This window comes from Haliotis asinina, chromosome 6 (assembly GCF_037392515.1).
Source record: "Haliotis asinina isolate JCU_RB_2024 chromosome 6, JCU_Hal_asi_v2, whole genome shotgun sequence".
Lineage (NCBI taxonomy): Eukaryota > Metazoa > Mollusca > Gastropoda > Lepetellida > Haliotidae > Haliotis > Haliotis asinina.
Genome location: NC_090285.1, coordinates 39,587,104 through 39,600,011, shown reverse-complemented (window position 1 = coordinate 39,600,011; position 12,908 = coordinate 39,587,104).

The window sequence follows — 12,908 nt, the reverse complement described above, 5'->3', positions numbered from 1 at the left end:
TTGAGATTACAGAGCTTAAAGAGTGAATAAACGCTGGCTGAAAATAGCGTTTTCGTCAATATTCAAGGATGTCAGTTTGCGGAAATATTGGCTAATGGTAGCCAAGTCATCAGAAAGCCCTCAGCATATATACTGCAGGTCAAATATGCTTGTTTTATGCGGAGTTTCGTTTGTTGGGAGATCAGTGACTGGGGAATTTGTAAGTCCCGCCGAACCCTAAAGAGTAATTACGTTGTCTGATTGGTTAAATCCGCCAGGCCGTCTCACGTTTGATTGGACGGTCTTAGCTCGCCCACAGGATACCAAAGCGCCCTCCTACAGGGGTTTGTTAGACTCAGATTAGGAGTGTAGCGAATAATACTGAGGCTAAGTTTAGTTAGACTGGGTGTCCCGTCAATTTGCTGAAGCAGTACTAAAAGCGGCGTAAAACTTAACTCACTCAATCAGTTTCTACAGTAACGTCGAGCTGACTTTTCTTTGTACTACTGTTCTCTGCGCTGTTGTTCCCGTGTCGTGTTCGTCAGTGCTTTCACCAAGCCCATTCAACAAATGTCACCAGCTCAATAATCAACTACCTTCCTCTCACTCTATCTCTCCCTTACCCCGACTAATGGTGTTTAGTATAGATACCGCAACAACACAGATGGCCACTGTAAGGGTTCACGTTCTCACGCCTCTCCATCACCCGTCACTAGCCACCCACGACATTCCAGCGTTCCTACATGACCGGGTATCTTCCATATACACCCAGATACCTAAGATGCCGAACAGACACCAACTGTCATCGGCTCGATGCTCACTGCAGAAGAAAAATTGTCCCAATTTCCCGTTAACGTAAAGGAGGACATCAAGCGCTACCCAGAGGCTGGAAGACATAGCGAAAGACGTGATCGGATTATTTCACCGTGGTATTCCATTCATCCTTAGAAGATTAGTGCTCCACCTGTCAGTTAGGATTTATGTGTTAAAAGTCTTCGTGTACGTAACGCAACGTGATTCTGTATGTTCTGTTTATGGATTAAACAGTGCTTGAAATGAGCGCTCGATGACTATCCTTCATTAAAGTGAGTGAGTCAATAGGATCTGACACCGTAATCGAAATTCTATTTCGGCTCCGGAGCAGCCTTTCTCTCCGAATGTAGTCTTTAAAAATCATTCTCGACTTGATATTTAGATTTATTTCTAAATATACTCTCTGGGTCCTCGATACAGACTTGCTCTGAGGTCATGTGAAGATCGGGACAGAATTGATCTTCAGTAACCTTTGCTTGTCGTAACAGGAGCAGATCGATGCTCATGCAGTTGATCACTGGGTCAGTCCGCCGCCATGTAGCTGGAATACTGCTGCGTGCGGCGTAAAACAGCAAGACAAAAACACTTCTCCGAATCTGTGCTTTACAAATCATTCTTGACTTGGATTCCTGTCTTAATATATTCTCTGGGTATTTGATACAGAGGAGCCCTGGGCTTGCCAGGCCTGTCGATAGTGAGCAACCATCCATGCAGTTAGAGGCTGAAATACGTGTCATACAGACACACTACTACCACCTGGGTCTGTTCTGTCCAAACACCTAGGGGTAGCCCAGTGGTTAAAGTGCTCGCTCGTCAAGAATAAGGCCCGGCTTAGATTTCCCACACACGTAGAACGTGTGCAGCCCATTTCTGGAGTCCCCGCCATGAATATTGCTACAAAGGGCTTAAAACTAAACTCACTCACTCTACCGGACTCATCTATAACAGACGTGGATGGCCGAATGGTCGGTGTGTTCGCACATCTGCAGAAATTCAAGGTTCGGAACCACGCGTACGCAAACATTTGTGTTTGAAAATAGGAAAACATCATTTAACATTTTTTGTAACATACCACAGGTTATCGATGATCCACATACCAGAGGCTCATCGTAGCGGTATAGATACTGCCGTGCTGATGAACAAACAGGTGTAGGCTAACTATATACATGCACCAGACAATACCTGTCAATGCTGGAGGTGTCACCTGTTGCATGTAATGTCTCTTTACGGGTAGATTAATGGAATTTCCCAGCCCAGAGTTCGGAGTGTATAAGATAAACGCTTCCACGATAACGGCAGTCACAAAGGGGGTGGGTGCGAGGAGGAAATATGCTTCTTGAAGTAGATATTGTCAGGTAAGATAAAAGGTTTTCTTTTAAATACCAGCTCATGTCAGCCAGAAAGGATTAATCCGTATGGTCGTCATTGTTAGTGTTGTAGACACACTGCACTTACATCACCTTTCTGCAAGTATGAATCAGGGAGGTTATCCTGCGGTATTAGACACTGCATTGACCTAAAGCTTGACCAGTCAGCGTCATCCGCTTTTGGCCAAACCCGAGAAAGTACGGGTAAGTGGTCATCAGCAGCCCATGCTTGTCGTAAGAGCCGACTAACAGGATCGGGTGGTCAGGCTTGGTTGACACATCGTGTCCAAATAGCGTAGACTGATGTTCATGCTGTTGATCACTGGATTGACTCGCCCAAACTCAGTTATTGATGAACAACCGCCATATAGCTGGAATGTTGATTGCGGAGTTAAACAACCAACAAAACCAATTTACTACTACTACTACTGCTTCTACTACTATTTTACTACTGCTACTGCTACTGCTGCTGCTGCCGCCGCCATATAGCTGAAATATTGCTGCGTGCGGCGTAAAACTAAACTCACTCGCTTACTACTACTGCTGCAACTGCTGCTGCTACTGCTATTACTACTACTATCAAAATAACAACAAATAAACAAACAAATCATATGGAAGAAAATCCAAACAAACAAACCCCAAATCAGACGCATTCGGTAAACGGTCACAAGTAGACTAATGCTTAGTCTCTGAATATGTAAAAGTTTGATAGGAACAAACTAACCCATAAAAATTGAAAAGGACCTCTAGGAGACCGGAGAAATGTAGATCTAGACTTGCTTTATTTAGAGCCTTAGCAATGCAGGGAGCGAGAGACTGTAGGGAAAACAGTGTGGTTCGGAGACTGAGGCAGGCATGGTCATAAGTTGAGCCTATATTGCTGACCGCTGTGAAATTCCCCTAAATGTTTATCTCAACAAATTACTTGGTGATGGCCGTACCAAATACGCTGATTCTAAGGTACACCGGGATTATTATCATGAAATACTAGAGGAACTGGATGTTGTGTTACCAAAACAAACCATATTGAGGCTAAGAAGGATCTCTGAGCGTTGATCCGCCCGCCCCACGTCTGACTGAACCACTCACAGCTTGCACGAGTTCGGGAGCACCTGGTGGAAGGGAGATAACTCTCTTACACGTGGCTTCGACGACCGTGAAATTGAATGTACTCTATTTGCGGTTCAAGGTTATATGGATGGAATGTTATTAACATGATTCTGTATTATACTTTCAAGGTTATCAAAATGGCGTTTTATGTTAATGTTATTTAATACAGGAATCGGAATCTGAAATTTGGAAAAGATGAATGTCTTGTAGTGTAATATGCACGTTTGTATTTTATCCGACCTGACATATAATTAAAGAAATGTTCAATTACCTGTGAATGTCGCTTCCTAATAGGTAAAAAGAGAACCCGAACTAACGGCACTGTCCCAGCTTCACCCTCCCTCCCCTAATTCCCTCAGCCACTCACTCACTCACTCACTGATTCAAGTCCAAGGACAGACTGATTCTAACATTCGTCGAAGCTGGTCGTCAACTGTTCCAGATATATACGTGACCCCCATCCCCACACCCACCCCACCCAACACCTACGCTTCTCAGACCCCGAGATTAATGATTTGTAGGTGATCTCGATATTATGATATTATGAATCATCGATCACATAACTATTTTTTGTTATCATATAATGAGTGAAAGCTTAAAGGTTTGACTAAATTTTACTTGCTGATCAGTACACCCGTACCAAGTATCATCGACTCCGTAAACCATCTGCCATGGCAACACACGAAGTTAAGACGGAGCCACGAAACAGCTGACCTCGCCCTAATTAAGACATATCCCTCACTCGAGCAGGTACATAGCTCTAACGATAAAAGTCTGACATAAAACAATAACATGTCCCTACTTTTTAATAGAAACGCACACTTAATCCAAAACATGATGTGTCATAAGTGTCTTTGGTGGCGCTTTATACCAGGAGTAGTTTGCAGGTAAATATAACCGACTCGAGTTAAACCATGTTATGTTATGGAAGACTCGAGTTACGTGGATCTGCCTACTATTTCAAGTATGCCACGTGACAATATTTCATGGCGATAAAGACGCCTGATACGAGAGTTATGGTATGTTTATGTCGTCAGATGTCAGTCATCCAGGGGCCTGAGGAAATTATGGACCGAACAGATCCCTATATACGTTAAAGTCCGTAACATATGCGAAAACATGAGCTCCGAGGCAAGGAAGCACTTACTTAGGTACACCTTTAGCTCTGAATTCCGCTAATGTGCTTTGAGGAAATTTGACAGAAGCAGTGATGAGAATTACTCAAGAAGCAGATTACGTTCCTCAGTGAAGACTTTGAGGGAATACGCTATGATAGGTTTTTTATATTCAGTCATAGATTGAATGGCAAAGAAAACAAAGCCCTGTTACCTCGAAGTCTTCGACTATCGGAAACATTGCACTTTCTTTCATTCGGGAAAGGAGAATTTCCAACATTAAGAAACAGAGACGTGTCAAATTAATGAACTATGTAATATAGAATATGTCATTTTATATCAAGCTTCTACTTTTTATTTTAGTTATAAACTAACAAAGTAAAGTATATGTCGTCCTCTTGTTGTTCAACAACGGTGATGTAATTGACATTACATACGTCATATCAGTGAGTATCAAACAGATGACTTCTACATGTTGTATCAAAGAAGATGGGGGTCACATAATACAGTGCCTACTTTCTTTTAAAGACACATATTCGCGTTGACCATAAAAAAAGTAATAGTATATTTCTGAGAAGATGAAGAAAGGGTGAGCATGGTTTCAAGTCACTTTGTGCAATATGCCAGCAATATAAGGGCGGTGGACACCAAAAATGGGCATCACATACTGTATCAACGTTGGGAATCGAACCCGGGTATTCGGCTTGAGGAACGAACGCTTTAACCAGTTGGCTCTCCCACCGATGATGATGATGATGATGATGATGATGATGGATTAACGCCAATTTAAACACAATTTTCTTCTAAGAAGGTGAACATTAGTCATATGTAACTCTGACACTAGCAACAGCGTCAATTTGTCCAACTACTTTCAATATTACTAACCGCTGCCTGGCGGGCAAGTGCACATTTTCAGCATTCCTACTCGTATTGACTATTCGATGGCCCTCTCACCTTTCTGGACACCAACACCACGGGTCATGTACGAACACAAAACAAAAACACGAAAGCAGAAACGTTACTCTCAATGCTAAGAAATCATATTATTTTTTCCAACAGCTCAATTAAAAATGGCCCCGCTTTAAAGTCACCGGAAGTGACATTTGATGTCAAGGTCAAAGGTGACTTTGTGTTCTATTCCCCTTCGTACTAGCTGTGTGTTACTGTTTCTGGGAGAAAGCAAATATTGACACAGATGCGGCCAAGCAGTGTGAAGGTGTTGTCCAGTGGCCGTTCACATGTGAACATGTTTACACCGGAAAGTGTTTCGTATCAGACTGCCCGCGCTTGTCAGGTCACGAATGAGTTGTGGCCATTTGCGAGCAGCATAAAAGGGTTTGGGGTTTTACAAGGTCGCTGAGGCATGAGTTTTGATTTGTTTTTCACTTCGTTATGGGCAAAAGTAATGACTAGTTCATACTTTCAGAATACCTACGGAGTTTCAAAGAAAGTGTGGTTTTACGCTGTGAATGGTTGGCTTTGGAACATTCCGGAGTTCTGGATATATATTTTTAAGGGCTCAGCTCCGGTAGGCGTTAAGTGGTTCAATGTGTTCGACAATAAAATATATGTCTGCAAGTGCCTCATGAGAAGCATGGGACATGCTCTTGTGTGCAAAACATTAATTACATGTGCAGTCTTCGAGAAATACGTTCTCGTAAATAACGTTTTTAATTCAAATCTGTTTGTTTCGACCACGGTTCAGTGGAAGGTGAAAAGTGTATTCGATGTTATCGTCTTGAATATGCAATGCATGGACGTACAATCTGTCTAGCAATGCCTGTAATGTGTGGTCAGGCTAATGGTGGCGATGAACCACCTTGCCTATGTTTGGACAAGTCCGTAAGGTAATAAATAATATGCTGAATTCCAAAACAAAAGCAAATATTATAAACGTTTGAAATTCCATAGAAATAGATATAAAACAAGGTGAAATTGTGTTATTGTGAGAATCAGATAGTCATGCTAGTCATTTGTGTGTTTCCATGATGCCGACGTGATTGCATAGTGAAATGCCATTAAATGCCGTTTCCAATGACACTGAATGGCGTTACCCAAATGGCGTAATCTAACTACGAATTTCTAACATTAGAACAAAACAACTTTTATTATGAATATGATCATTTGTGTGCTGAAGTCGCATTGTTATCTTCACAATCAAACGTCAGTCAGTCAATCAGTCACTTTCTTACCACTATACCACAGTGGTTCGCTGTTATGTTTTATTTTGTTTTGCTTTGTTCTTTGTTTTTGTTTTTGTTTTTTCTTCTCTTTTTTTTGTGTTTTTATTTTTTGGTTTTTTTTTTTTGGGAGGGGTGAGGGGTTCTTGTTGTTGTTGTTGGTGGTGGTGGTGAGCGGGGTGGGGGGTGGCGGTGTAGCAACGGGGACAGCCTCAACCTAAACAAAAACAAATCCATACAAAGAACGCCGTCAGGAAAAAGAGCGCTTAAAAATTCTAAAAACACACTACAGAGGGGCTTATCACATAGATACGCGGCATCAGACGCCTTTAAAACAGTTAAGTCTCACATTTGACAATACGTAGAGAATGTGTCATGAGAACCATATGTGACAACGCTGGCGGTACGTTACCGTCAGTGTCCCATTCGGAGCAATTTGAAGAGTGAGTGAGTATAATTTCACGTCGCTTTCAGCAATATTCCAGCAAAATCACGGCAGATGACACCAGAAATAGGTTTCACACATTGTATCATGTGGGGAATCGAACCCGGGTCTTCGGCGTGACGAGTGAACGCTTTAACCACTAGGCTACCCCTCTAGAGCATTATGACAAGACTCGCTTCAGTAGCGTATCGACTGTACCCTAGATATCGCTACAGTGTCACAATCACCAATAACCAGCGTCCATAAAATGTGGACTTCCATGGAATGATAACACAGCAAAAATAAACTGCTCCTTACAAACATCTCCCAAAACACATTCAATTAAATTTCCCAAACCAGTGTGGCCCGGTCCGATCTCCGCCCCCACTTGCATTGAGTCATACTAAAATTAAATAGAGATTCATTTATGAAAAAGCCCTGACTGAAACTGTTTACCTATGCAATGAAATGATTCACGCCGATGTGTGTTAATGCATGTAGCAATGTCGGAGACGAGCTGTCTGGGGTTTCCTTCCCACGATCTTCACATACTAGTATATATATAGAAAAGGTATATAGAAGGTGACGTATTATTAACTACATATCAGGGGACCTTGTGCTAAATATCTGCTGTAAGACCTCGGGTTTGTTAATACTATCTTCACGACCCAAAAAGCTTGTGACATCACGCCGCATTTTTGTGGTCGGGGGCAGATGCATGGCTTAACCTTGCTGTGCAATTGGGAACCGATGACATGTGTCAATCAAGTCAGCGAGCCTGACCACCCGATCCCGTTAGTCACCTCTTACGACAAGCATAGTCGTCTTGGCCTTGCGGGAAAAAAATGTGGTTAATGTGTTTAAGCCGCCTCCATTGACCATAGCAAACCAAAACTAATTGTAGTGTAGTCAGCAGTTTTACCTTGTTTTGTGGACAGGTGTCACTCATGGATGCATGTGAGTGAGTGAGTATGGTTTTACGCCGCTTTTAAGAATATTCCAGCAATACCATGTCGGGGGACACATTGTACCCATATTGGGGATCGAGCGGACGCTTTAACCACACGGCTACCCCAACGCCCCTATTACGCTAAGATAGAGGAGTGACGTGTATGATGCAGATGGTGTATAAGATGGAGTTACAGCTGCTGTCACAAACGAATTGTGCAATATTCTGTGAATACTCATGGCGTATCTGGAGACCCTCTTCTGTTATGGCATATCTGGAGACCCACTTCTGTTATGGCATATCTGGAGACCCTCTTCTGTTATGGCATATCTGGAGACCCACTTCTGTTATGGCATATCTGGAGACCCTCTTCTGTTAAGGCATATCTGAAGACCCTCTTCTGTTATAGCGTATCTGAAGACCCTCTTCTGTTATGGCGTATCTGAAGACCCACTTCTGTTATGGCATATCTGGAGACCCTCTTCTGTTATGGCATATCTGGAAGCCCTCTTCTGTTATGGCGTATCTGAAGACCCACTTCTGTTATGGCATATCTGGAGACCCTCTTCTGTTATGGCATATCTGGAGACCCTCTTCTGTTATGGCATATCTGGAGACCCACTTCTGTTATGGCATATCTGGAGACCCACTTCTGTTATGGCGTATCTGAAGACTCACTTCTGTTATGGCATATCTGGAGACCCACTTCTGTTATGGCATATCTGGAGACCCTCTTCTGTTATGGCATATCTGGAGACCCACTTCTGTTATGGCGTATCTGAAGACTCACTTCTGTTATGGCATATCTGGAGACCCACTTCTGTTATGGCATATCTGGAGACCCACTTCTGTTATGGCGTATCTGAAGACTCACTTCTGTTATGGCATATCTGGAGACCCACTTCTGTTATTGCATATCTGGAGACCCACTTCTGTTAAGGCATATCTGGAGACCCACTTCTGTTAAATCACCATTTTCTGCTTCAGATTCAAATGTCCGGGTTGGAATGATACACAGACACCTAGCCTTGTAGTGAGAGGCGATTGAAAGTCAGATTCGCTAACTTGGGTAGTGGGTGTCATCGGATCCTACTTCGTGGATCGTTGCTCATAAGATCAATCTCTGAATTGTCTGGTCCAGATACGAATAGCTACACACCGCCGTCATATATAACACATTTCATATATGGGATTACACTGTATCAGGAACGTACGTTTCTAGAACATTTGTTGAATTGAGTCCACGTCCATTGACGACTTCTTATACCTGGGATATTGCTGAGTGCAGCTATACCTGGGATATTGCTGGGTGCAGCTATACCTGGGATATTGTTGGGTGCAGCTATACCTGGACTATTGCTGAGTGCAGCTTTAAACTTTCAGTGGAACAAATTCCCTGTGTGGTTAAGCATATATTTTCATACAAATAGCACTATGATATTCATTCATACCTCACAATGAAATAATGTTCGCGACTTTCTATGCATATGGGTGTATCTCAACTTTTGCTGATTAACTGAAATAGTTTTCTGGATCGTCATACCTGGTTTGTTTTGTTTTGGGCTTTTTCTTCTTTTTGATTTCTCATTTCTTTATTTGTAGGTCAAGTTGAACTTGTTCGGTGTGACCTGCAATCTCAGGTTTGTGTTAAAGAGACTTATGGAGTTTGAAAACAGTTTCAGTGTTGTTGTTTTTTAATGCACTGAGCAGGAAGTATTTGCTTTAACAGAGTGGGTAGGTGCCTGCTCGAAATATTATCGTAAGCTTGCCAACCACAAGTGAAACATTTTCATTTTGATGGGGGACCCAAAATCTTGTGTTGCTTTATTGATTATCATTCTCACACCTGGCAAGCTGGAGCTCCTGAGAACGCTCTAGATCACTGAAACATATCAAAACATATGGTTTAACGTCGCTTTTTGCAATAGATTCCAAAGCGAGGGATACACGAAATGAGTTTCACTCATTGTACACATGCTGAGAATCGAAACCGGGTCTTCGGTGTGACGAGCGAACGCTTTACACACAAGGCTACCCCGACGCCTCTCATGAGAGATCAAGACCAATGATACGACGCAAAATCCTGAAGATCACAATCTTCATCATCATCATCACCATCGTCGTCGTTGTTGTTATTGTTCATAAAACGGGTTCTGTGTCAGCAACTGTCCGTATAAGCGGGATTTCACTTGACATGCACCCTGTAATCTACCTCCATGGCGGGTCGAATATATCGTGCCAGCTTTTCAGAACAAGTCGTTAAGAAAACACTGGCTTGGTCAGTTTATCCCATAATTGAATAATGCGTCCGGACACAAAAGCTGCTGACCACATCCCATGTGCTTTAGGGTCCGGCCAACTTGTTAAAGCGGTCAACAGGCTTAATGTAACGCTACCCGTTTCATTAACCAACTGTTTCCACAGTGTTAGTAAGGTTCGACATGTAGTCAAAAAGCCATTCCGAAAACGATTTTTCCCTTAAAAGGCATTGTTACCAGAAAATGTTTTAGTAATTTAGATCATAAATCCAACGAGTAAACCCATCCATTGTGTCAAAAACAATGTGGGTGAAGTTCTGGCCCATTACGAGGCGGGTCATGCACGGGCAGTCTATGCAGAGACTTGGTCAGTTGATTGATGTCTGTCTAATCATTGCAGGGAGGATTAGGTTTGTAACAGGCTTGTTGAACCATATTCTTGACCCCTCATCGCTAGCTGTTTCGGTCCTCATAATGGCATCACCTCACTCAACTTGCCGACTTGTCATCGACGAAGTCTTTTCTGTATTTTAAGTGCACATGGGTCACGATGATTATTTGCTCATAAAATATTGTCGAGATATTCCAGTGAAGGAATTGTAGCTCTGGGTTTTAAACTAATAACAAGCAACAAGAAACGGGTTTCGTCCAAACTTGATTTTTCTAGAAAGTCAAATGATTAATGAGTCTTGAAGTGCAAAAACATCACGTCAGTGTCAGTCTTAATATGTGTTTTATGAGTTTAGATCGAATGGAACCTAAACATCGTGGGAATAGAACCTCGGTGAGTTGCTTGACCAGCGGACACTCTCATCACAAGGCTAGCTGCCATTCTGGCGTTCTTCAGTCTCAAGTATCCCAAAGTTGTTCTTGTCGACGTCATCATCAACGACATCCCTGTAAAGATCCTTGTCTTCGTTTTCAACGTCACTAATACCGTCACAATCCTCATCATCATCCACATCATTATTGTTGTTGTCGTCATCACGTCATCGTCAACATCACCATCGCTACCAAGCTTTATTGACATCATCATCCCCGTCATCATCATCCCCGTCATCAGCATGATTGCCTGCCAAACCATCTTCAACATGAATATGGTCGAGATAGCCTAGTGGTTACAGCGTTCGCTGTTCATGCCGAAAATCCGGGTTAGGTTCTCCACATTGGTACAATATCTGAAGCACATTTCTGGTGTCCAACGCCGTGATATTGTTGCCAGTGGAATACTGCTGAAAACGGCACAAAACCATACTCGCTTACTTCACTCACTTGCTGACTACTAATTCTCTAGCTCTTCAAGAATAAGAATATATCGTGTCCCCTGCCGTGATATTGCTGGAACAGTGCTGAAAGCGGCGTTAAACTAAATTCACTCACTCGCCCATCAATTGTCACAGATTTGTCAGTCCAACGATTCCACAGCTGTTGCGGTATTTCATTATCGGGTAAATCACGGCTCTGCTGAATAAAATTTATGCCAAATGCCACAGATCATTTCAGAATATTAACCAAGGCGGATTGCTGAAGCATGCTTTATGCAATAGAAATTACAATCCGTTGTCAACGTTGTGACCCCTAAGCAACTGACCATTTGCAACAGATGTCATGAACATTCCGGACAGCAGCCAACTGAGAGAAACGTAAATCAAATAACAGCTTGCGCCCATCAAAACGATGATAAAACGTATCCTTTCTTTAAAAATGTAACTGACATTTTAATGAAACAATACCCTCCATCGGGACCCCACAGCTTTCCTAGTATAAAATGCCGCTCGACCGAAAAGTGTGAACTTTAAGCGTCATTAGTTTAAGGGTTCCACCCCATAAAAAGTCCATCTAAATATTTCGGTTAGTAACCGGTTACTTAATCGTAACATACACTCCGGCTTAAGGATGTCCACTTCATCTGTTCCGTACAAAGCCGGAAGGACTAAGTCAGAATTAAACAACTATATATCCCGCAGATAATGGCTTGTAGTCAAATCGGATACAATGACAGACACTGGTCACGTGACTTCCGGTGTCAGGTAGACAAGGCCGTTGGTGTCAGTGAATGAATTACTTTTGTGTGGGTCAAGTATCTATTGTTGGCAATAAAAAAATACAGTGTCATTTTCAGTTGACAGCATTAAGCTCGGGATATCGTACATAATGTTTCCGCGTGAGCGTTAAAGATTTTCTGAGAAATGATGTATCATAAACCATACGAAACGATGATAATATGTCTCCGTCAAAAGAATATTAACAAGACTTTGCCATTAGCTGTCCATAATCCTATCCTAAGTAAAGCGTATATTGTGGCGACACTGGATTTTTATACAGATGGGATATTAGGATTACCGTCTTCAAAAGTTCCTAATGTCCCTTGTTAATCCTGGCAGTCACCACACACTATTACTACCGTCCGGTGCCATTTCGATAGGATAGCCTCATCCGTCTCTTGCCTGTTCTTAGCTATTAGCATCAGATATAAACATCCCCAGGCATAGTTATTCAGCATACACATCTTATGACTTAAGACTGACGCTAAAAACATTATCGCTACTTTTACAGCTATTTGCTAACATCTGACACACCTGTCTAATGTGTCGTGTTAGATCTGATGCTCGTCACTAGTACCATGTACACTTAATAAGTATGTGTGTTTATCCTAACACATACGCCTAATGTCCCCTTGATAGATCTGATGCTTGTCACAAGTACCATGCAC